Raw genomic sequence first — 26,815 nt, forward strand, 5'->3', positions numbered from 1 at the left:
GTCCGATGCAGGGGACAAGGTCCCAGTCAGTTCCGGACTTCAGTCTGATGCAGGGGGCAAGGCCCCAGATAGGCCGGACCTCGGTCCGATGCAGTGGGCAAGGCCCAGTATGTGCTTTATATGTTTGTATGGTATGTGGTAGTTTGGGAGAGCTCACTAAGCTTCGTGCTTACAGTTTTAGTTTTTGGTTTCAGGTGCTCAGTTTTCAAAAGAGGAGCTCGGAGAGGTTGCAGTGCACACACCATAGTCAGTTAGCCTGGGATGTTTTACTCTGATAATAAGTTTATGATTTGAATTAATACTATGAAATTATGTTACGACTTATGAAACGGTTTTTATAAATATGGTTTTAGTAATGTTTTAAAAGAAATTTTTAGTCGTGAAAATTGGGTCGTTACATTGTTGGTACCTCAGTACGTAGGGGATCAGGAGATGTGGAAGACCCGCTATCATGATATGTTGAGGGATGACATTCGGGAGCATGTCAGCTATTCTGCTTGCCCGACTCTGGATTCCATGATTGCCAGAGCGAGGGAGAGAGAGATTGATTTAGAGCACCTCAGGAAGAGGAAAGTTAAGACAGGGCAGGTTGTTGGGGTTTCAGGGAAGAAACCCAAGGGATTTGACGCTAGGTCGAAGGGCCAGCAGGGCCAGGACCGCTGTGGGAAATGCTGTAGGTCACACGAGGGAGTCTGATGCACTGGGTCGGGATCAGGCTGTTATAAGTACGGCAAGACTGGGCATTTTGGCAGGGATTGTACTACCCCTGCCCCCACTGTTCAGATGTCAGACCTGATTTGCTTCCATTGCAATCAGAGGGGCCATAAAAAGGCCAACTACCCCAGGTTGACAGCAGCAGCAGCGCTAGTGGTGGCGCCAACTCCAGCGGTGACACGGGTTATGGATGGCCGGAAGGTCAAGCCAGAGGCTCCAGTGGTGAGGAGCCGAGCTTTCCAGTTGACACCCGAGGAGGCACACGCCGCACCCGATGTGGTGACGGGTATGATTTCTTCCCTTTAATCTTTTATGTTATGTCGCTATGATTTTGATATGTTATATGTGTGCTCTGTTTAGGATCGTTCCATGTGAACGGTATCCCAGTTCATGTGTTGTTTGATTCGGGTGCTACCCGATCGTTTGTCTCTCTTGCGCTTAGCAAGAGGTTTCCTGAGTCCTCGGGCATGTTAGATTTCCCTCTAGAGGTCGAGATTGCGGACGACCGGTCTTTGCGAGCATCAGAAGTTTTCAGGGACTATGTCCTGAGGTTGTACGAGGAGTGCTACTTGGTGTATTTGGTCCCCATACCTTTGCGGGGAACAAGGTTATTATAGGTATGGATTGGCTAAGCCCCAATGGGGCGGTGATCGACTGCGTGCAGCAGTTGGTGCGGATTAGAACCCCAAGTGGGGGAGAGCTGGTGATTCAGGGCGAGAGGCCACAACAAGGACCAGCCTTATGCTCAGCAGCGAGGGCTAGGCGCTACCTCCAGCAGGGTTGTGCAGGATATGTCGCCTACGTTATGGATACCCGGGAGGCGGGTAAGACGACGGTGGGCAATGTGCCAGTAGTATGAGAGTTCATGGATGTATTCCCCGAGGAGTTGCCTGGGATACCTCCGGAGAGGCAGGTAGAGTTCAGGATCGACCTAGTCCCTGGTGCGGCCCCGATAGCCAAGGCACTGTATCGGTTAGCTCCTCCTGAGATGCAGGAGTTGTCCACACAGCTGCATGAGCTGTTAGACAAGGGATTCATTAAACCGAGCAGTTCAACCTGGGGAGCCCCGATTTTATTTGTAAAGAAGAAGGACGGGTCGCATCGGATGTGTATAGATTATCGGGAGCTGAATAAGGTAACGGTGAAGAACCGTTACCCACTCCCGAGGATTGATGACCTCTTTGACCAGCTACAGGGAGCATCTTGGTTCTCCAAGATTGATTTGCGTTCAGGTTATCATCAGATGAGGGTCAGAGAGGAGGATGTGTAGAAGACTGTTTTTCGGATGCGTTATGGTCACTATGAGTTCGTGGTGATGCCTTTCGGGCTCACCAATGCTCCTTCCGCGTTCATGGATCTCATGAACCACATGTGCAGACCGATGTTGGATCGGTCTGTGATAGTTTTCATTGATGACATCTTGGTTTATCCCAAGATGCGAGAGCAGCATGAGGAGCACTTGTGGGAGGTTCTGGATACTCTGAGGAGGGAGAGCTTGTATGCTAAGATCTCCAACTGTGAGTTCTGGTTGCGCGAGGTGCAGTTTCTTGGGCACCTTGTCAACCAGAACGGGATTTCGGTTTACCCGGCCAAGGTGGAGGCCGTGATGAGGTGGGAGATTCCGAGGTCTCCATTTGAGTTTCGGAGCTTTCTGGGACTGGCAGTCTACTATCGGAGATTCATTCAGGACTTCTCCAAGATAGTCGTGACCTTGACCCGGCTGACGAGGAAAGTCGTGATCTTTCGCTGGGGGCCTGAGCAGCAGGCCGCGTTTGAGACGTTGAGACAGAGATTGTGCGAGGCGCCAATTTTAGCCCTGCCGGAGGGCAAGGAGAATTTTGTAGTATATTGCGATGCGTCCATCTCAGGTTTGGGCGCGGTATTGATGCAGAGAGGGCATGTTATCGCTTACGCTTCGAGGCAGCTGAAGCCTCACGAGGCGAACTATCCGATGCACGACTTGGAGCTGGGGGCTGTTGTTTTCGCCCTCAAGATTTGGCGCCATTACCTCTATGGGGTTCGTTGTACCATTTACACGGACCATAAGAGCCTGAGGTATCTCATGGACCAGCCAAATCTAAACATGAGGCAACGTCGGTGACTTGATGTGGTAAAGGATTATGATTTTGAGATCCTCTACCACCCGGGGAAGGCCAATGTCGTGGCCGACGCGCTTAGCCGCAAGACGGCGCCGATCAGGGACATCTTTCTGAGGATGACAGCCGTGACTCCGCTGTTGGAGCAGATTCGGGAGGCCCAGCAGGAGGCCATAAAGGAGGAACATCGGAAGAGCGAGCGAATTATGGATCAGGTTTCCTCCTTCGACTATGACGGTCGTGGATTGTTGACTCTTCACCGTAGGGTGTGGGTCCCATATCATGGAGGTGTGCGCCAGGTATTGATGGAGGAGGCGCACAAATCCAAGTTTTCTATCCATCCCGGTGCGAAGAAGATGTACAGGGATCTTCGTCTGGATTATTGGTGGCCGTGTATGAAGAGGGGCGTAGCTTGGTTTGTGGAGAGGTGCCTGACCTGCAGGAAGGTCAAGGTTGAGCACCAGAAACCTCACGGCAAGGTCCAACCGTTGAATATCCCGCTGTGGAAGTGGGAGGATATTACTATGGATTTTATTACGAAGCTTCCCAGGACCGCGCGTGGAGTGGATTCAATTTGGGTCATCGTTGATCGATTGACAAAGAGCGCCCATTTTATTCCGATTCAGGAGAGCATTTCGGCCTAAAAGTTGGCTGACATCTATATCAGGGAGGTAGTGGCGCGGCACGGGGTGCCAGTTTCAGTGATTTCCGACAGGGATGTACGGTTCACTTCCAGGTTCTGGAAGAGGTTTCATGAAGAGCTGGGTACTCGTCTGCACTTTAGCACCGCCTTTCACCCACAGACGGATGGTCAGAGCGAGCGGACCATCCAGACTTTAGAGGATATGATGCGGGCGTGTGTTTTGGACTTCGAAGGTAGTTGGGATACTTACCTTCCACTGGCGTAGTTCTCCAATAATAACAGCTATCATGCGAGTATCGACCGTCCTCCTTTCGAGATGTTGTATGGGAGGAAGTGTAGGACCCCGATATGCTAGGGTGAGGTGGGTTAGAGGGTCATGGGGAGTACCGAGGTGGTATTCAAGACGACGGAGAGGATCCAGCAGGTTCGGAGTAGGCTTCAGACTGCTCAGAGTTGGCAGAAAATTTATGCCGACAAGCGTCGATCGGACCTGGAGTTCCAGGTCGGGGATATGGTGCTCCTGAAAGTGTCGCCTTGGAAGGGCGTCATTCGATTCAGGAAGCGGGGAAAGATGGGCCCCAGATATATCAGACCCTTCAGGGTTGTAGCCCGGGTGGGCAAGGTGGCATATAGGCTGGATCTGCCAGCCGAACTCAGTAAGATTCATAGCACTTTTCACATCTCTCAGTTACGGAAGTGTCTGGTGGACGATTCGACGGTGGTACCATTAGAGGATATTCAGGTGGATGACAGCCTGAATTACATCGAGCGGCCAGTGGCGATCCTTGACAGGAAATCGAAGGATCTGAGGAACAAGAGAGTGGAGCTGGTAAAGGTGCAGTGGCAGGACCGCAATGGCTCGGAATGGACCTGGGAGCCGGAGGACGAGATGAGGGAGAATTACCCCGAGCTTTTTCGGGACCGAGCAGTAGACTTCGAGGATGAAGTCTAAGATAATTGGGGGAGATTTGTAACACCCGATTCCTGGTATGCCTTTAATTCAAGTATTCTTATGTTTTCTCTAGGACTCGACGAGTTGGAGGCCCAACTCATCAAGTAGAGTCGTGATCCGCGGGAAGTTTAAGTAGTCTACTCGACGAGTCGGGAGACCGACTCGGCGAGTAGACGCTGTTTGAGTGAAACCCTAAATTGAGGGTTTGCACCCTATTTAAACACATTATAACCCATCAACTCAGCCCCCGTCGTCCAGAGTAAACCCTAACTCGAAACCCTAGCCTTTTTTAGTGTGTTCTTGAGCCTTGTGGTGTTGCTTTGTGTGATTGAAGCTTGAAGAATAGAAGGAGGCTTGTGAGATCAAGGGGAAACAAGAAGATCCAGAGTTTTGAGCATATTTCCAGCTTATTAGAGGTATAAAGCCGAAACCTTGTCTATTCATTGTCTAGATCTTGATTTTGGACTTTTTCTTCATCTTTCTAAGCCCTAGTAAGGATGTATTCGGGATTGAGTATAATAAGTGAGTTTGTGCTTCAGATCTAGGGTCATTGAGGGTCCTTTTGGCATAAAGGTGCCCACTTTGTCGCCATAAACACCCCATGCATCTTGTAGACCATCTTTTATGGCTTTTTGAGCCAATGATCCCATGCATGTGCACCAAGCTTGTGGCTTTACGAGTAAAATGGACATTAGGAGGCCAGATCTATAGTTTTGATGTGTTAAGACCCATTTAAATCGACTGTATAGTAATGGTCAAGGATGGACTCGGCGAGTCGTTCTTAGGACTCGACGAGTCGGGGTGTAATGACCACCAAATCCCTTCTGTCGATGGACCAGATGAGAGTGTGTAAGGTCCCTCAGTTGTTTGGGCTCTTAAGGGACCTGGGAATCATGGGACTCGACGAGTGCTAGAACAAACTCGGTGAGTCCAAGGCAATCTCCCAATCTTTGAAGATGGACTCGAAGAGTTGTTCTTACAACTTGGCAAGTCATAGACTGGACGCACTCATTTGCTGAAGATGAACTCGACGAGTTCAAGGAAGAACTCGGCGAGTCGGTTGAAGATTGACTGAAGTGTTGTTGAAGGTGAACTCGTCGAGCTCTTGCTAGACTCGACGAGTGGGGACGGGTTTGTAGTATTCTGTGGACGAAGGGACTCGACGAGTTGGCAGACCAACTCGGCGAGTCTGGTCAACCAAGGAGTTGACTTGACCAGGGTTTGACTTTGACCTGGATTCGAGTTGACCCTTGTAGGGGTTGTGAGTACAAGTTGATTACTTAGAGGGGTTGTCGTGTAGGGATTGAGGAGTCGAGGAGAGCCGACTTTCACACCGAGGGTAGTGCAGACACTACATGACTTGGAGGTGAGTTTCCTTCTAGTAGGGGTGGGTCTACGGCCACAATGCCGACCCACCAGCAAGGGTGTTGCGTAGATGATTGTCTTTGTGATAATCATCTAGGATTGATGTGCGATATGATTATTGTGCTTGATATGATCATTGTATTTGATATGCTTGTTGTGCTTGATATGTATTAGTAATAGCAGGGGTGGAATAGTCCCCAAATACCGGTTGAAAGATATCGAAGGGGAGGGTAGCTCCCGGATACCGGTTGAAAGATACCGAAGGGGAGGGTAGCTCCCGGTTACCGGTTGAAAGATACCGAAGGGAATGGTAGTTCCCAGTTACCGGTTCAAAGATACCGAAGGGGAGGGTAGTTCCCAGTTACCGGTTGAAAGATACCGAAGGGGACGATAGTTCCCAGTTACCGGTTGGAAGATACCGACGATTATGCATTATTTGGTATGGGTATGATGGGGGAACTCACTAAGCTTTGTGCTTACAGTTTCAGTTTTGGTTTCAGGTACCTCTTCGTCTAAGGGGAAGTAGCCGGCGGTGTAGCAGCGCATCACACACACATATGGTTTCCGCATGTAGATTTCTGGGATTGTACTCTGATTTTTATTACTTTTGATGATATGGTTTTCAGACACGTTGTTATGGTTTATATAAATTGATATGACATTGGCAATGTTTGGCAAACTATTTATGAATCTTGTATTAAAAAAAAATAAATAAATAAATAAAAAAAAAAAAATTGGCTTCGAAATTTGAGATGTTACACAAAATTTATGACCTTTTAATATTTATTTCGTAATTAATGCATACACCAAAAACAAGATTATCCTACTTCACATACTTAGAATTGCCTTTTGGATGGCAGGAATTTAGATTTGGGGCTTAAGGGCGTTAATTTTTTCTTCTCTGCACAATTGACGAACTTTGAAATCTCATTTAACGATAGGCATGGGTTTGACTTCAAAAATTAAGGAATTTTTTAATTGAATTAAAATTTCCATGACAATTGTTTTGTTTTGTGGGTAGTGTCTAGTTACCGACCAGTACCATTTCTGAATTTTTATTTCCATTGATGTAATATTTTTTGTAATAATTTCAATCTCTCGACATACATATTATTTATAAATTTGTAACAGTGTAGAAAGAACATTGGTGATTAGGCCGATTAATGTTTCAAATTTTGATGTTTGTATAACTATGAACTGTCTATATTTGTTTATTGTAATTTAGTTTTTTCAAGATTCCCTGCAATCTTTATCTTTTTCGCAATTGGAATCTGTCCTATTTGAACCAAGGGAAAACAACCAGACGTTGGGAAACAAAAAGAGACAAATACCTCATCGGTTGGCACATCAAGACCAACAAAGAAAATGAAATAGGTATGCAGATAACAAATCATTTGTGAAACTTTACAGAAATGTTTTCCAGTGATCGTCCCACCAAACACTTTATTAAATACCAATTTACCAAACATAAAGTATTGATATGTTCATTTCCACATTAGTTGTTATGTTTTTATGGTACTAAATCTAAAAGGCCAACAAGCAACTACATTTCCTCTCTAATAGTTTATCTCAATCATATTATTAGTTGTTACATGTGATATTATTACTCAATAATGTTACATTCCATATACTTATTTTGTATTTTTTATCACGCGTTTAGAATTAATAACGTGACTTTCACTTATTGAGGTTTATTCATGTGTTGTTATAGACGGTACAATCAACTAAAACATAATACCCATATTCAATCAACTCTTAAATAGTCAACCATCTGTTTCAAAACTCAGATTTTTAAAATTTGTACATGTGGTTACTTTGAATTCAAGATTTATATCGACTTTTCATGAGTGTTTATTCAAATTCAGAATTACGTTTGCTTATTTATAAATCAGAGTTTTGTATATTGATTCTTGATCTATTAATGACTAATCCATATATTTTCATGGGTGTTTATTCAAATTCAGAATTACGTTTGCTTATTTATATTTCGGAGTTTTGTATATTGATTCTTGATCTTCTAATAACTAATCCATATTTTCATTGATGTTCTGTGGTGATCACATATCACCTAACATCAAAGGGATGGGGATGTTTTTTCACTGACATATATTAGAGGGGAAATTTATCAATGTCGTCATCTGTACTATCGTCACATGTCTAGAAAACGAAATTGAAGAAGTGACTAAATTAACAAAATGAACAACTGATTCTTGAATCAGCTTCAACCTGGGTTCTACTTCTGTCATCAGCCCATGGGTCGTGCGTGCGTGCGCGCGCGCACACACACACACTAATAATTAATACCACTCATTGAACCGGAGATCATTGATAAGCAAAAATATATAACCATTAGAATAGTAGTGAAACCAAACAAAGGTATAGTAGATCCATTCATATATATGAACTAGAGACAAACCAATATATCAAAAAAAAAAGAACCAAATAAATCACTTAGAGAATTTCAGCCTCTTCTCAGAACCCAACCCTTGTCCAGGTTCACCAGTTGCTCAAGGGTTACAAGAGACCATCTGTGTTCAGTTTGAGCAAACAGCTTTTGGTTGAGAGAGTCTATGATTACACTAATGTTCCCAAACCTAAACACTTGATGGCCATCTTTCATTCTTTCCACTATAGGCATAAACAGCAAATCATTATCTTGTGCATAAACTCCAATAAGTTCCTTCAAACTCATATCAACAATACCAACACCACCAGAACCTGGTTGCTGTCCCTTTGCTGCCTGAGGTTCAGAGTGGGTCTTGATGTTTTCTCTGAAACCTGGATGGACAACCTCCAAGCCTTCAGCCGCCTGGTTCATCATGTTCAGACCAATATTAAGCCAGTATCTTACATGCTCATTCGACAGAAGCTGGGGTGGGATAAGATCCTTCCAACCCAGGTACCAATTTATAACTTGTTGAAAATCCGGCTTTGAACATAACCATTGGTACAGAACTTGTAGCCACTTGTTAAAAAACACGTCCATTATACGAAGCATGTGATGAGTCGGAATCGCACTAGCCCAAGTCCGGACCCAGTAAAACTGGTCAAGCTTCTGATCTGCTGGATTGACTTGGAATTCATGCATCACTGCCAGCAACTTTGGAATGATGTATCGGACCATCGTCTGTTCCCAGCTTGTCGGGTCAAAAACAGTCTTCCAGGGAGACAATATGTAGTAAGCTGACATATCACTTGGGTGCCAAGCATGAAGAACATTTTCTAGACGATTCCTTATGGTATGATGCAATGTCTGGAGCTTCTGCCCCAGCAATGGCAGCCATGGATGGACCCACGAATGTATTGGTATGGTTTCCCGACGTGGGTCCCACGAGTCGACAGCAGACGCTAACTTTGGCATGACAATGTTGTCAAGTATGGTTTGAAGAGCAGAGTGAGGGAGTAGTTGTTCCCAAGAATCTAGGAAACGGAGTAAGGGTTGAGGGTCCCTAGCTTGCATGGTGTTGGTAGCAGATATCCTTACAGCTGGGAACACGGCTTCCATAAAAAGCTGTGTGTAAGATATCTCATTTCCTTTCAATAAATCTTTCCATACCGACATAACATTCAAACCGTGTAACGGGTTTTGCAGTGGGTCCCATCCTTGGAAGACCCTACTCAGCAAAGGCAAGGCAAAAGAGGACGCGATAATAGCCAAACCAAACAGCTTGTACTCATCAAGATATTGTCTCTGTAAGTCCCCGAATGACATGGAAACAGACTCTAAAGTCAATGTCCCTAACAAGCTCTCCTTTGTCAACCGTTCCACCACATACACCATCTCTTCCATGCTATCAAGTTGTTTTTTCTGACGGGTGGCATCATCTTTTAGCTTCTCCTTTTCTTTTTGCAAAGTCACAACCGTCTCTCTCTCTTTTCTCAAGTCCCACATAATCTTCTTCATATCAAGTTTAGCCCAGGCAACAATCAATCTTATATTATGTTGGATGGGGCTTGACTTTTCTTCTTCTTGTTCTTCTTCGGCATTCAGATTCTCTAAACTTGTCATCACCCGAACTTGTGGTCCCCTCATGTCAAACACTTTCTCAACAACATCCAACCCTTGTTCTTGCTTCTTCATCAACAGCTCCTCTGCGGTTATGTACTCTTTTTCCTTCTTTTTTAAAACACCTTGTTTTAACCACGTCTTCTCTTTTTGTGGAAAAACCTTAATCTCCTCGATTGGTTCCTGCTCTTTATAATCATTGAACCCAATTCCCATATTCTTGGGACGCAACTTTACTTCAATCGGAGCAACAATACCTTGTGCATTCTTCCCTAGCCCACCTCCTCTATACCCCATCTTCTCAAGCAACTTCATTCCGATACCTTTTGTGTCCTTCTCAAACACACCAACGTCTTTTCCAAATCCTAATTTACTCGACTTCTTCTTGTTTAATGATCTGGACCTCTCAAGTACACCAACGCCTTCACCATCTTTTTTGTTATCCTCTTTGCTGCTGTCATGATCCATTGGCATCCTGGACACATCTTTCCTTCGTTTTTCCTTGGAATCACTGTCGGTGTCAAACATACCATACAACACATCGTGCTTACGCTTCCCGTAGTTTAATTCTTCCTCCATAAACCTTTACCCACTAATTCTTAAATAAACACTCACGTCTCAAACACAACCAGAAACTAAAAAAGAAAAGGTCTCAGACTGGGCACAAGATTCACGATTTAACCAATTACTGCTGAAACGTTGAGTTGCCCCCTTGCAATTTGCGCAGGAACGAGGGCGAATTGGGTGGGGAGATCAAACAACTGATTTGGGAACACCGTGAGATGTGGAACTTGGTCTACAAGGAATTGGATTGAAAGAACTCATTTAAACCCACAAGCCACAAGATATATAAAGCATGCAAACGATTTTATAACTTGATAAACACGCACTTACCAAGATTAAACCCATCTAATATATCTGACGTAATTAAATTCGACCTAAACTATTATTATCAGAAAAACAAATAACCAAATTTGTTTAATTTTCTTAAGGTTTAATTCTTTTTTTTTGAAAAATACATGAAATATTCTAATATAATATTACACCGTAAATATTCTAATGTGATTTTTAAAATGTTAAAATATTCTAGTATTCTACTAGATTTGTCATATATGTAAAATATTCTAATATTCTACAAGAATATTCTAATATTCTACTAGAATATTTTACAAATATTTCAAAAAACAGTAATTTTTTTTTGGATAAAAAAATGAAGAAAATAATATTATAAAATTTTTTTTTGAAAAATTTTCAATTATTTTGCATTTTAAAAATATTTTTTATCTATAAAATGAGTGGATAGGATTGCGTCTCCTCATCTCACAAACTATGGTGGTCTAACACGAAACTAATCATTTATATATATAAACAAGGGTCCTGTTAGAGCTACTATTTCTATGGTGCAAAGCAATAATGATTCCGATAAGAACGATGCAGTGGATGAAATTAAAGAATACTATGATTGTAGATATATTTTTGCATGTGAAGCTTCATGGCGGATTTTTAAATTCGATGTTCATTATAGATATCCTGCTGTGATTAGACTACCTTTTCATCTTCCAGATCAACAACAAGTTGTATATGAGGCAGACGATGACATTGAAGATGTTCTTGACCGAACTTCAATTGCTTCTTCAATGTTCACATCTTGGATGAAGTGTAATGAAATCAATAAAGAAGCACGGAAACTGACATATGTTGAATTTCCTACAATGTTTGTTTGGCACCGTTAAGATCTGATTTGGAAGCCAAGGAAAGTTGGATATGCGATTGGTAGAATTCACTCTGTTTCACCTAAACTCGGAGAAGCATATTTCTTAAGAATTCTTTTAAATAAAGTGAAAGGTCCTAAATCATTCGAAGAAATTCGCACAGTATGGTGAACTATGTTCTTCTTTTAAAGATGCATGTTATAATCTTGGCCTTTTAGATGATGACAAAGAATTCATCGATGCAATTAAGGAAGCAAGTCTTTCTGGATCTGGTTTTTATCTACGGTTCTTATTTTCTACGATGTTATTGTCCAGCAGTTTGTGTAAACCAGATATAGTTTGGCAAAACACTTGGGAATACCTGTCAGATGGAATTCTTTACAATCAACAACAGAGATTAAAGTCTCCAAGTAATATAACTTTATCTGATTATTATTAAAAGAGTATCATATACAATTTCAGTATAAATTCAATTATATTTTATGTCCCAATCAATTAGTTTTTTTATACGTTCCAATTAATAAATTATTTTCCGTATAGGTTTATCACTAAACGAAGATCAACATAAAAACTTGACTTTGTTTGAGATAGAACAAATTTTACTTCGTAACAATTCCAGCCTTAAAAAATATGGAAAGATGCCTTACCTAGATGTTGATTCTGTTTCATCTTCAAACAGTCGTCTTATTACCGAGGAGCTAGATTATGACATTCCAAATTTAAAGAACGATTTTGATCGGTTGTTTGTTGCATCAACAAACGAGCAACGAGACATTTTTCTTGATATCATGGATGCAGTTAAACATAGTAGGGGAGGTGTATTCTTTGTTTATGGTTATGGTGGAACTTGTAAGACATTTCTTTAGAAGACAATTTCTGCAGCAATTAGAGCTTAAGGTGAGATTGTTTTAAATGTTGCTTCAAGTGGGATAGCTTCATTATTATTGACTGGAGGCCGGACAACACACTCTCGGTTTATAATTCCCATAAATCTAACTGAGGATTCTTTTTGTAGAATAAATCCAAAGAGTGATCTTTCCAGTTTAGTAAGAAAAACCTCATTGATCATTTGGGATGAAGCACCCATGGTACACAAGCATGCATTCGAAGCTTTAGATCGAACTCTGAAGGATATATTAAAGTGTGCCAATCCTACAAATTCAAATATTCCATTTGGAGGGAAAGTGATTGTCTTTGGAGGTGATTTCAGACAAATTCTACATGTTGTTTTAGGTGGCAATAGACAAAACATTGTTAATGCTTCTTGAAGTTCTTATTTATGGCAACAATGCAAAGTTCATAAATTAACAAAAAACATGAGGTTAACAGTTGGAAGTGATCAATCTGCTAATGAACAAATAAGGGATTTTGCAACTTGGCTTTTAGACATAGGAGAAGGTAATTTTGGTGGTCCGAATGACGGTGAAGCAATTCTTGATATTCCAGAAGAGTACCACTTTTAATAAAAAATGTTATCAAAATCAGAGTACCACTTTTAATAAATTGTTTATGCTTTATAAAAATCAGAGTACCACTTTTAATAAAAAATGTTGCGGAATTTGTTCCTAGTAAAACATGATAAATACGTTATCAAGGGTTTTCCGAAGAAAAATATTTTTATTCATTTTAAAACATTTGGGATGTCATCGTTAATACAGAAACATAAGCATAAACAGAACTTATATTCATTATCACTAGTGATTTATATCTCCTTAATCTCTCAGTGTAATGTGACTTCATATCAACACCTGTGATATAAATAAACTGAGTGGGCCAGGTTGGGAAACCTGGTGAGTACATAGGGTTTTCAACCCACAATAATATAATTATTATGTTTAATCATCAAACAGTTAACCCAATTACCCATCCCCATTATCTTCTTTACTCTTAAGGATCTACCTAAGAATCAGCTATTCCTCGTTCATTTATTCCTAAGGATTATCCTAAGGAATTGGCACGAAGTCCATTGTCACCGGGTTTAGGCACTAAGTCTGCATAGTCGCCAGGGTTTATACAACATGCACTAAGTCTGCATAGTCGCCAGGGTTTAGGTACTAGGTCTGCATAGTCACTAGGGTTTAGGCATCAAGTCTGCATGATCGCCAAGGTTTAGGCACTAAGTCTGCATAGTCGCCAAGGTTTAGAGTACACCGGGTGAACACATCGTTCACAACACCTACAGGTTGCGAGCCTGCTAGTGTTCCACTGGACTGTCTAGAATAGTCTGTGGTTGTCATCCATACTCTGCTAGATGACGGGTCCATCATTTGGGTAAAAGGCTTCTCTCATTGTTCACCTCTCACCCTTATCTCATGGTCTATATCACCTCTTATCTCATCATCCAACTCATATTTCATCTACCCATGTTTTACCCAACATATTATGTAGATATAAATACATATACAGTTTAAATCATATAAAACTTGTTCCAAGCCGTGGGGAAGAAGGTGTGGCCCAGATTGCGCCACGTGTCACTCGCAGATTACCCCAAAAACTAATTATCTTCTAAAATCCGTAACTTTCGCATACGAGCTCCGTTTTTGACGTTATTTATATCCACGCGTAGGTAAAAACAAGATATACAACTTTCATTTAGACTCCGTCGGCTAAATTTTGACCGATCTTAAATTTAACAGTAGGAGGAGATTATACTGTTAAATGTCCGCGTAAAATTCATAACTTCTACATACGGACTCCGTTTTTGTCTGTCTTTTTATCGTTGAGTTCCTATTAATGAGATCTTCAACTCTCATTTAGGTAGCGTAGGCCAAAAACTGCTCGATCTAAAATTCTAGTTTCGGGCTGTGCACTGCTATGCCAAATCTTAGAAAATTCATAACTTCCTCATACAAAGTCAGATTTGGGCGTTCTTTTTTTGTATGTTCTCGGTTTAACGTATACTACAACTTTTATTTAGACACTAAGGCTAAAAAGTCCTCTATCATAAATTCACTATTTATGTCTCCCGGTGCCGTGCCGGTTTTGCCGTAAAACTTCGACAGGTCATAACTTCTTCATTATAACTCGGATTTCGGCGTTCTTTATATGTACAGAAACCTTGTGACATATACTATAACTTGGTAAATATTATTTATTCTAATTAATCTTCTATTAAAAAGTCATTTTTGACACTTATCGTCTCTAAATTGACTAGCCTGAAGCTGCAGGCGTTACAATTATCTCCCCCCTTAAGATGATTACGTCCCGGAATCATCAACGAAACAGGGCAGTATAATGACTCCATACGTTATCAGTACATCCTAGGTAATAATCGTAACTTATTTGTTCCTTCGAATGAGTATCTAACTCTTGGACTCCTGACTGCAGGCGGTGCCCGATCTTGGACCCGCTCTTTATCTCATGTTAGACTTCCAATCATGATCTTCATGTCACGATCTCGATCTTTATTGGAGACTCCTTCTTTAACAAACTTGAGATAAGTTTCTTCCTTCGATTATCATAATAGACCGATGGGTCATGTTCTAATGACCTCTCATCGTATGATACATTGCTTGGACTCAGGTCTTTTAGAGTCAAATTCCAGAACAGACTATACCTTCCTTCATGTTCTAATCACATCTTAAAAGGTAGCATTTATAGCTACAAGCAACCTTCACGATACCTCTACTGATCGCTTTGATTAATTGTTCCGGCTTAAGTCAGGTGCTACATCAAACTTGGTTCTCGGAACCACGTAACATACTCGTCGTAGTCGGACTCAATTTGGTATGACCACTAGGGTAGGAATAACAACAATCTTCTTAGTCATTACCGAAACAATGGTAACGACATACTTGAATAAAATGGTATCAATTACTAGCTTCTTGGTAACCTTGTGACTTTCCCTGATCCAAGTGTGAGTCCTTTACTTCCGGTAGTATACGCCTCTACTACCTTTCACACCTACTCATACTCGTCCCAAGTATTGTCTCGCAATTCTCTAAGTCATTATCACATAAACAATTTTAACATATACAAATGTGTCCAAACAATCATATAATTTTCCCTAGACTCTACTAGGACTTCTTCCATGCATATCTTCAATCATCAATTCTGCTTCACTCGGTTGGTGATGGAAACGTCAGACGATGGGATAACTTCATGGATTATACCAAAAATCTTTCTTCTGCTAATCGAACATGTACTTCTCCCGTACTAGACGTATTATTTATTAGACACATTCTAAAGGCATGATATCACTCTTACGATATCTTCCGATAGGCACCATTCAGTATCATAAGCCTTCTCATTTCGTCCATTCACTCAATTCACTACGAGTCTTCACCATGATGTTCTGCACACCAAAGCAGGCGTTCGTTGTATCGAGACGAGAATATAGATAGAGGAAGATTTAGACGAGTATTCCTCCTTATTACTCCGAAAAGTTACATGCCAGTTCTAACCCCGTAATTAAACGTTTAGAAATCGGAACACATAAAATTTCCAGATCCGGTCAGCAACAGACCATAGATCTGACCAAACAATAGCTTAAAGCATCACAAATCATTTAGCACATATAAAACTTGTATAAAATCGTTCATCCAGCATAGATATCAAGTATACAAATAATATACACACATAGCACGTAGTTTATATAGAATACTTCATATCTATGTGTAAGATGAAAGGGATCATGCACTCACTTGAAAAGGTGGTGACTCGGCACTTGGACGGCACTTCGTTACTCTTAACACAATTTTCCTTTGTCAAAACCTAGTATCATTACCACTAGAGTTTAGTCTAATATTCACCGAGACTAATTAATAGTCTTGCTATTATTACTATTATATAAGCACGAAACAATATTTCTCAACCACTATATACAGACAGCGGCCAGACATAAAACACCGGATGGCAGGACCATTTTGGCATATAGCACTTTTGAAATCCAACAACCCTTTGCGGCCCTTTAAACCAGATTCCCCGTACCGTGAGTGGTTAAAAGATATTATAACGACACTTATATAACTCATAATAATAGCCCAAATACTTATTAAAATGTCCTAATATCATTACTATATTAAAACATAAGATATACTAACGATAGGGTAGGCGTAGCTTACTTACAGCGGGTTTTTTGCAAAACCGGGCTTCGCTGGAGCAGCGTTCCCGAGCCAAAAGCTCTTCTTCTCGGAGTCTTCTGGTGCTACGGGACTTGCCTCTAGCACTTGGAAGTTGCTAGGGATTGGGGATGAGAGGTTTTGAGTATTGAGAGAGAAAGAAGGGTGAAGGTGTGAGTTTTGGGAGTGATTTACGCCTCTATTTATATAGGCTGAGTTCGGTCCGAACGCAGCGCGTTCCCTAGACGAACGCACACGTTCGCGAACGCGGTGTGTTCCCTAGACGAACGCAGGGCATTCGTTGCCACGTGTCGCCATCTTGTTCCAAGCCGCAGGGAAGAAGGTGTGGCCCAGATTGCACCACGTGTCACTCGCCGATTACCCAAAAAACTAATTATCTTCTAAAATCCGTAACTTTCGCATACGAGCTCTGTTTTTGACGTTCTTTATATCCACGCGTAGGTAGAAACAAGATCTAAAACTTTCATTTAGACTCCGTTGGCTAATTATTGACTGATATTAAATTTAATAGTAGGAGGAGATTATACTGTTGAATGTCCGCGTAAAATTCATAACTTCTACAGACGGACTCCTTTTTCGTCTGTCTTTTTATCGTTGAGTTCCTATTAATGAGATATTCAACTCTCATTTAGGTCATGTAGGACGAAAACCGCTCGATCTAAAATTCGAGTTTCGGGCCGTGCCCTTGTATGCCAAATTTAGAAAATTCATAACTTCTTCATACGAAGTCAGATTTGGGCGTTCTTTTTTTGTATGTTCTCGGTTTAATGCATACTAAAACTTTTATTTACATCACTAAGGCTAAAAATTCCTCTATCGTAAATTCACTATTTACGTCTCCCGGTGTCGAGCCGCTTTTGCCGTAAAACTTCGACAGGTCATGACTTCTTCGTTATAACTCGGATTTTGGCGTTCTTTATAGGTACGGAAACCTTGTGACATATACTATAACTTGGTAAAGATTATTTGTTCTAATTAATCTTCTATTAAAAAGTCATTTTTGACGCTTATCGTCTCTAAATTGACTAGCCCGAAGTTGCGGGCGTTACAAAATCGATCTAGATGTCACTCTAATCTTACCTTTAGGATGAAATTGTTACTGATTAATCACTAAAAAAGAAAATAAACTGGAATGGACCTTAAGAGTATGAAAATAAAACCAAAAAGAAACGAAAGGTATACAATTCAAACAATGTTCAACAAATATGGTAAATTGGTGTGGTATGGTGTTTTGACGATGTAGCAGATATGGTACATTAGTGATGCTGTTGGCCGTGGCTGGTGGTTAAGGTTCGTAGGCAGAAAGGTAAAAAATGAACAAAAACGAAAACTGAACGGTCTATAATGGATTAGCAACAAAGCCCCCCTCAAGTTTATTCATGGAAGCAAAATCTGTGTCGAACAGTGGTGAAGGTCGCGGATGGGAGGATAGAATAAGGAGAGGGGCGGTGTTGGTGATGACGGCTAGAGTTTAACCGAAAGCAAATATATGTGATTCTATGATGCGTTGTAACATTAGGGAAGACGACCATAGATACTCATCAACAAGACTCGATCATCATAGAATATATTATTATTATATTCAATCTATTTTTTGAAATATTGAGATCTATTTTATAATATATATATATATATATATATATATATATATATATATATATATATATATATATATATATATATATATATATATAGGGAAGGAAGGCTTATATGGAAAACATAAAAACCCTAAAAATCATAAAAATGCATAAAAAAATACTTAGACATCACAAATCTTTTTTTTGACTTTATATTCTTAAAAATCATTGAAAAAAAATTAAAATATCTATTTTTTTTTTATTTTTATTATTATTGTTTTTATTTTTTTAAATTTTTGGTTATTTTTTTCAAAATTTTTTTTAGCAAAATTATATAAAATGTTGCGATTTTTAAGAATATAAAGTCAAAAAAAAAAGATTTGTGATCTCTAAGTATTTTTTTATGCATTTTTATGATTTTTATGGTTTATTTTTCATAGAATCTAAACCTTTATATATATATATATATATATATATATATATATATATATATATATATACACAGAGAGAGAGAGAGAGAGAGAGAGACAGAGCTAGGTTCAAATGTTTCCAGCAACTATTGTATGCATCTACGGACCAAAGAGATTTTAAGAAAAAATAGACCATTAATAATAAATATAAGAGTAAAATATTAATCTATACTATAATTGATTAGGTTAATAGTTTTACAACCCTATAACACCACCACCATTTCCCCGTCTTTCTCTAAAAACCATCGTCCACAACCGTCATCATCTTATTGGCTACCGACCAGTCGACCACCATCGTCATCATCTCCATTCGGAAACAGAAATAAGAAACTATGTGATCGAAGAAGACAGGAGGGTCAGAGCTGGACTCATTCGCCGACCATCACCATCAGACAGCACCGATCCACCATCGTCGCCCAACATCGAGAAAGGCTTCAAAGATATTTAAAAAAATATGATTGTTCCACCGTCGACCTGTACATCTCTAAATTCCAATTTAAAACCTTCGATTTTGTTTTTTACCGAGAGACAAACACACCCACTTGGAAAGAGGGCTCGAATAAATAAATAAGGGGAAGAAGGACCTATGATTATTGGCACAAAATCGGTTCGTTTCCGTTCATCGTTATTTTATTTTTCTTATCTGTACTTACTTTTAAGCTTTTTTCTAGAGTACTTTTCAATTATATATCAAGTGGCTTATGGCTTTCCTCATCTATGAAAATGTATACACACCCAGTCACACACATTACTTAATCAAATATAATGAATACTTAATTACCTATTAACTCTTGATCCCTTTTAAGTCTAGATGACTGATTAGTCAAATCATTAAAATATCTTATGTTCCTTGCATATGTTACTCAAATCATTGAAATATGTTAGAAGGTTTATGAGTTTTATCATTTTTGGGTGTTTAAAATTTTGATGAACTACTTTTCTGTAGCAATAATTTACACAATTTGTAGGTGCAAACAAAGGTGCTTTTTTACACCTCGTAGAATAGATACTATCTATTTGGACCTTTTTACCCTTGGAGGGTCTTCTTCCTACTTATTGTTCCCTTACTGTGTTCCATGTGGTTTGGATATTTGTTTTTTTCTTGTAACAAGATTTTTAATACATAAAGAGAAACTGAATAGGAATATAATGCATTTGGAATACATTTGGAATACATATAGGGAGTCTTCATCCTGGTGCTTTCATAGATCATCATTTTTCACAACTAAAAACTTGTGAGCCGAAGATGGTTTATATATTCTAATTGTTTTTTTTTTCTTAGTCACCTTTTGTGTTAACATGATTTTTTCATGCATTTATATTTCACATGATGTCTGCCTGACTCTTGCATAGGTTTTGTGGATTATATGTTTACCGGGCGGGGCTTGATGTCGGGCGGGGACTCGATGAGCGTTTTGTATGATATATATCTTTGAGATTATTGCATGTGTTATGTATATGTATTTACCGGGCAAGACCCGATGCCGGGCGGGGCCCGATCACTATCATGCATCTTATTACCTTAGTGATTATTGTTTTTGATATATGTTGTTATGTTTATATGCTTGTATGTATCACGGATGGGGATTGATGACTAACACATCTGTATACCGAGAAGGGCTCAATGCCAGACGAGACCCGATGAAGGGAACGGGCCCAATATATGTTTGATATGTGTGGTATGGGGTATTCTGTGGAACTCACTAAACTTTGTGCTTACGGTTTTCAGTTTATTTTTAGGGACTTATGGTGCTAAGGGCAAGAGCTCGGGGTGATTGTGGTGCACACATGAGATTGTTCCGCATTTACATGACTAATATGGTATTTTATGATGTATCGATACACTTTGTCACACTTGAGATTTTATGATGATATTTGGAATACTATTTTTATAAATTTAAAAAATGAAAATTTTAGGTCATATTATTGGGACATTACAGCGCGCCACTCGGTCTAAGGTTAGATGCTTAGGTTATTTAATGTTTAGTAAGTCGGGCACCACCCACTAGCACCTTAGGAAGTGGTGGTCGACGGTGGTCCATGGCGGTGGGAGGCAGCAGCCACCATTTTAATGGCGGGCGTTATTAATTTTTAAGCAAAAACAATATCCAAATCATTCTGGTTCACATGAAACATCAATCAAACATACACATACGTATACAGCCACTTGAGGTGGTGGCTAGTGGTGGCAGAACGACGACAACCATCATGGTCCGCCGCCATGGTGGGTTTCTCTTTGTTTTCCGTCCAACAAACACACACACACACACACACCGACATTAACTGAAACACGCACACCCACATGCGAAAACACACACAACACAGCCACCCACTCACGATGGCATACGACAGTCGGCAAAATGTTGGCACATGGGATAGTCGCTTGGAGCGGCGGCGGCGTAGATGAACAACAGAAGGAACGGAGAAGAGAATGGTTGTGCAACCCTTAACCAAGAACGGCAGTAGCAACATCCAAGAGCTTCGTTCTTTCGATCTACCCGAATGACACGACGTTGCGCTCACGATTCTCGTCTTCGCCGACAGTGGGAACAGCGACGGTTGCTCGATGGTGCAAGGCAGCGACAAGGTGAGGGCGGCGGATGGAGATATGGAGGGATAAGGGTGGCGGCTGCAACACAACTTAGGGTTAGGGTTTGTGGAGTCGTTTAAACTAAAGGCCAAGGGAAGGGGATACAGGTTTTAGCCCCTTCTCCTTCATTTCAAACTTATGTCCATTTTTAAACTTTCAGTCCCTCCTTCCCAGATGGTTTTCAAATTAAATCCATAATTTACTCTATAGCCCCCTGCTTCCAAAAATTCTTTCAATTAAAGTCCAAAAGTTACTAAAAAGCACCCAACTTCCACAAATATATTCATAACTAGTCCAAAAGTTACACTTTATCCCTTGATTTCCAAAATTTATGACATTTAACTCCTTGCGCTAATACTCTGATAAATTATTACGGATTTGGAGCTAACATAATATAATACATCTTGGTGTTTTAGGTTTTATTATTTATTTGTTTGTTTTACTTATTTTATTTATTTTATTTTAAATTAAACGGGATGTTACATCGGCCGAAAGGTTCTATAGCTGTGGGTTATGTTGCTGAAGAAGCTTTATCATTTTCTTCCATGGACCTTCGAGATGTGAAAAATCAATTCAATCGACCTGAAAGAAATGAAGATGTCGTCGTTGAAAAAACAAAGGTTTGGATGTTTGAGTCTAAATGACGATCGACCATCGCAAATCTAATCAAAACTTTTAATTTAACGTAAATGCGTAACATGGAATGGCTTGTACTGAATAGCTGTGAAAAAGTCAGACAATATATCAAGTAACTGTTCTTATCTTTAACTTTCATCCTTAATTTTTTTCTTTTTATCTTTTTACATCTATGAATTCTATATCTTTTTTTCGTCAACGTAGGAAATTTAAATTTGAACATCCCCAAAGTGATGAAAAGAGCGAATTTACTAATTGGTTTCGTGAAATGGTAAAACAAATTATGAAAGAAATTTGTTTCATTGATCTAAAGAATACATATTACATTTACTTTATATTTGTTAGGTTCATCAAATGAAAACATAAAACTCTACATAATTCCACAAAGAGTTTTCGGCTCTTACAATGGGTCCGCAAATGAATGCTTATACTTACACCGCATGCATAGTCAACGGTGTTAGGTTTATGGTACTTAGTTGTGAGACACAACGCACAACACAAAACTCTTGGGTTTAAAGGCGAATGAGAAAGGCGAGAAATATTATGTCCAATTAGAAGAGATTATAGAGTTGTGGAATACACATGATTATTCAACTGTACTATTTCGATGCAAGTGGTTTTATACTCAAACAAGTGTTGTTTTTGTCGATAAATTCACCAGTATCAACACACGACGCGAAGCATACAATGATGATCAACTCATATATGCTTCAAAAGCCAAACAAGTGTTCTACAATCGGTGTGTCGTCGAGCAATTTAATCATCAGAGTAGTTGGGATCTACCATCGAATGATGATCGTGTCCAACTTGTTTACAATGACTCTGTCTAAAATGTTGACAATGGCTCACACGAAAATGTTGACAATGTCGACGTAGTTCAAAATATGTCATCATCCAATGCTCCACTTTTTATCGATTTCAACATATACTTTCAAAACATGCCTAGAGTCGTTGTTGATGTAGAGAGTGCAACTTAAGTTCCTCCGCCAACTGGTAGAGTTAATGATGTTTCTGATTGTGAGACTAATTATGATGAGACTGGTTCTGATTATGATACCGAAGATGACACCGAAGGATATGAGGAAAATTATGATTAGAATAGTTCTTATGTAATGCGTATTTGTAATAGAAACTTTATTTGGATTCCTAGTTTAAATAGAAATGTTTATTCCTATGTAATGTGTATTTGTAATAGAATTTGTATTTGTATGTCTTATAATTTTTCAGCAAATGGCATCGATATGGCTCTTGTTTTTGTACACCATGGTTGCTGTTATGGGTCGTTGACATGGGGGCGATGGAGCCCAGGACCCACTTTTCCCAGGCGGTAGAGGTGTTGGTCATCATGAGCAGGATGATAAATCTTATTATGAATTTTTTTTATTTACTTTTTTTTATTTAGTTATTATAAAATACCGTTTCTAATAATTTTTTCTTATATTTGTAGCTGTGTATGATGTGCCATACAGGAGAGTATGAGGAAAAGTGAATAACATTAAGCTCGAAAGAGCGCTCTTAAACAATAAGGGCAAACTGATTGACATAGACTATGATGGGGATATAGCATATGATCACATAGGAGAGCTGAAGGACATGTTTGCACGCAAAGTTGGGAAAATCATGTGGCGGATGGTCCTTTTTGATAAGTGGACATGGAAAAAAGTTTCCCCCAATATAAATGATACAATAAAACAGTATTTAGGGGTACATTATTTATATAAGAATATTTTATATGGTTAATTATGACTGGTTTTTTACTTGGATAACTTCTTTTTTGTTGTTTTTGTAGACGAAGTTTGATTTGGATCGGATGTCCCGGGATCCAGATGCTACTATGTTGTTAAAGAGTTTTGAAACGGTAAAAGGTTGGCGAGAGTGTAAAGCTGATGCAAAAGAATATTTTTTGAAAGTCGGAGGGTATGAGGATATCCCAAGAGCATTAACCACCCCATCCCCATGTCATATGGAGGTTGATAATTCGAGAAAAACATTTGAGTGTTTCTAAACAACTTCTTCGGAAGGGAACAAAAAATCCGTGGACATCAAACGATCGTCAACCGTGGGGGTCGAGCTCGTATAGCCGTACTTGCTATAAAAAGGTAACGTACGATATGTAATTATTTTTTTAAAATATCTAATTTTTAATTTTTATTATTTATTTAAAATATAAGCTAATTTGTCATGTTAAACATAACATGAAGAGAGTAGAAACGTTTTGCAAGGCTCATACCGATAAGAATGATGTATTTGTTAATGTCGAGGCAGAACAACAATACGTAAGCATTTTATTATATTTTTATCATATAATTAAGTGTTTATTTATACTTAATTGTTATTCACTTTTGGAAAACACAAAATCGGTTAGTGGAAGAGCTCTTAGAACAAACAGAAGGGCCAGAAGGAGAATGTGAGTTAACACCCACCGAAAAAAGAGCTACTTTCGAGAGAGTATTACGTGAACGGCTTCGCCATATCACATGCACCGGCCGACAACCTTCTGCTATCCCGCCGACTGCACAACCATCACAACCACCACCATACTCATCACAGCCATCACAAGTAAAACAAGATTATTTAATTTCAATAAATGCATGTTGATTTGGTAATTTTGGTTTGTGATGATTATTTGTTAAAAGCTTTGGTAATTGGTTTTTTTGTCTTAGTTTAAAAATATCAATATATTTTGGCATCAATAAATGCATGTTGATTTAGTAATTGTGTTTTTGTCCAAAGTGCAAGAAATAGCAATGATTTTTTAAGTATTTAGTGTATTTAAGTGCAAGAAATAGCAATGTACTTTGGTATTTCTTGTATTTAAGGTTCTTTAGCATAAAAAGAGTAGATTATTTAATTTCAAAGTCTCGTGTATCTATATAATGATCAATAAATGCATGTTGATTTGGTAATTGTGTTTATGTTTTAAATGCAAGAAATAACAATGTATTTTGGTTTTTTGTCCCTAGTTTAAAAATAGCAATGTAGTTTGGCACAAATAAATTTATGTTGATTTGGTAATTGTGTTTTTGTCCAAAGTACAAGATATAGCAATGTACTTTTGGTATTTCTTGTATTTAAATGCAAGAAATAGCAATGTAATTTGGTAGTTTTTGTTTATGTTTAATAATTTAACTTATAAGTTTAAATATGTTGTTATTTATCATGTAGTTGGAAAATCTACGGGAAATTCTTAACGACCCGACGTATAGGGAGGAACTTTATGCGTTTTTTCAATCGGGGAAAGATCAAGGAGGAATCGATGGGAACGGAGATGATGGTTCGTTGGATAATTAGTTTGTGTTTTGTATGTTAGACTTGTGATGACACTTCGGTACTTGTTGGAATTATAAAACTTTGGGTGTTTATTTTGGTATGAAATTAATTATAACACTATTTTGTAGCTAATCGGATGTTATTATGTAATTTTTTTTGCATTTGTTGTTATTATGTATCGGTTTTTTGGCACCCAAAATTGTTGATTTAAAAAAAAGTGTTATTACCGGCCACAGAAGGAATTACCGGTGACAAGAGCATTAGCGGCGACATAGGCTATTACCGGCGACAACAACATTAGCAGCGACATGGTTTTACCGGCGTGATTTTAAGCAATAGCGACAGAGCAATACCGAAGACTTTTTACCGGCAACTTGTCGCCGCTATTGCCTTTAGCGGCGACTTTTGGCGCCGCTAATTCCATTTTTTCTCTTAGTGATTTACTCTATGGTCCTCTCTTGGCTAAATATTTTCACGTTTAATTATTGCGGGTAATCTTTAGATCAATTGCTGATGATTTATCTTTTTTACTTCACGATTGATTGATCTTCCCAGATTCTTCAACAGAGGTTACGATAACGATCTACCCTGGCCAAATATTTCGGAAATTCATCTTTCCATTATTTACTATTTGCTTTTTTTTCGCATTATATTTACAGACATGGAAAACATCAAGATTATAAACTATAGGATGACCATTGAAGAATTGAAGAACCATAGGGGTTGATTGCAATGGTGAGCCTTAATCTAATTTAGGCTACAGTTTTTTTCGTTAAGGTGGCCTTGCTCATCCAATAAGATTGGTGCATTGTATGAAATGCAAAATGTAACACCCGATTCCTGGTATGCCTTTAGTTCAAGTATTCTTATGTTTTCTGTAACGACGTGAATTTTCAAAACAATTTTTCATTTCTAAAACATACTTTCATTCATAAAATATCAGAGTAATCCAATGTATCACATGATAACATAATAACAAATCCCAAGATCTCTAAATACATAAATCCTCTCAGTGTGTACGGATCACGCCGACGCCTTTCCACGGTTCTCGCTAGTACCTGAAACACGTATCACAACAACTGTAAGCATAAATGCTTAGTGAGTTCCCCAAAATACCACATACCGCACATACGCCTTTCCAGGCCATAACTCTATAGGATCTTCCGATCCATGTGTCTCAGGGGACTTCCGTCCCAAATCCCGGTAGACCTTACGGTCCTACCCGTATCGACCTTCCGGTCCGTAACCTCTTGACCTTCCGGTTCATACCATACATAACATACATAGCACATATATATCACATAACCGCATATAGCACATACATATCACATAACCGCATATAGCGCATGCATCTCATAGCATACAAGACCTTCCGGTCACACGTAGGTACCCTTCCAGGTACAGTATAGTGAGAAGACTCACCTCGTATGATGTCTAGTAACTCACGTGCTCGGTATCCCTGAATCTCGAAACAACGACCTAGCCCCGCCTAATCACATAAAGTAATTATTTCAAATCATTAACGACTCTCAAGGCTAGACTATATTCCTTTCTACAATCCCACAGAAGGGTAAAAGACCATTTTACCCCTCCTTGACCCAAAAGTCCAAATGTTGACCAAAACCCTAAAAGTCAACAGGGCAGTACACGACGCGTACCAGCTCTTGTACGCGGGGCGTACTCCGGTGATCCAGAATCGGGGT

At 39.3% G+C, this 26,815-nt stretch overlaps 1 pseudogene; it reads right to left on the reverse strand.

Moving 5' to 3' along the window:
* Nucleotides 1-8,229: 8,229 nt before the first annotated feature.
* On the reverse strand, nucleotides 8,230-10,355 carry LOC145158064 (septin and tuftelin-interacting protein 1 homolog 1 pseudogene; annotated as a pseudogene).
* Between the last annotated feature and the right edge of the window lie 16,460 nt (nucleotides 10,356-26,815).

This window comes from Lactuca virosa, chromosome 2, assembly GCF_052849685.1.
Source record: "Lactuca virosa cultivar CGN04683 chromosome 2, Lactuca_virosa_CGN04683_v6, whole genome shotgun sequence".
Classification (NCBI taxonomy): domain Eukaryota; kingdom Viridiplantae; phylum Streptophyta; class Magnoliopsida; order Asterales; family Asteraceae; genus Lactuca; species Lactuca virosa.